Source organism: Corvus kubaryi, unplaced genomic scaffold, assembly GCF_017639235.1.
Source record: "Corvus kubaryi isolate FWS band 111438036 unplaced genomic scaffold, C.kubaryi_AGA036_p1.0 37387, whole genome shotgun sequence".
NCBI classification, from domain to species: Eukaryota; Metazoa; Chordata; class Aves; order Passeriformes; family Corvidae; genus Corvus; species Corvus kubaryi.
This window is the reverse complement of record NW_024581129.1, coordinates 2,292,384-2,292,606: the sequence shown is the minus strand read 5'-3', so window position 1 is coordinate 2,292,606 and position 223 is coordinate 2,292,384.

Sequence of the window (223 nt, the reverse complement as noted above, 5' to 3'; positions counted from 1 at the left end):
GAAGGCAGAGCTCGGCACCCGATCCCGCCGCCTGACGCTGCTGCCCGGCCCCGGGGGGGACCCAGCCGCCCCCGGCCCCCGGCGCCAGCGCGGCGGACACGAGGGGGCGCTCCGGGGCCTCCCTGCGCCGGCAGCGAGCGCAGCGCTCCCGACGGCGGGGCGCGGGACTGGCCATTCCAACTGCGGGAATTGCGCATTCCCGACGGCGGGGCGCGGGGCTGGC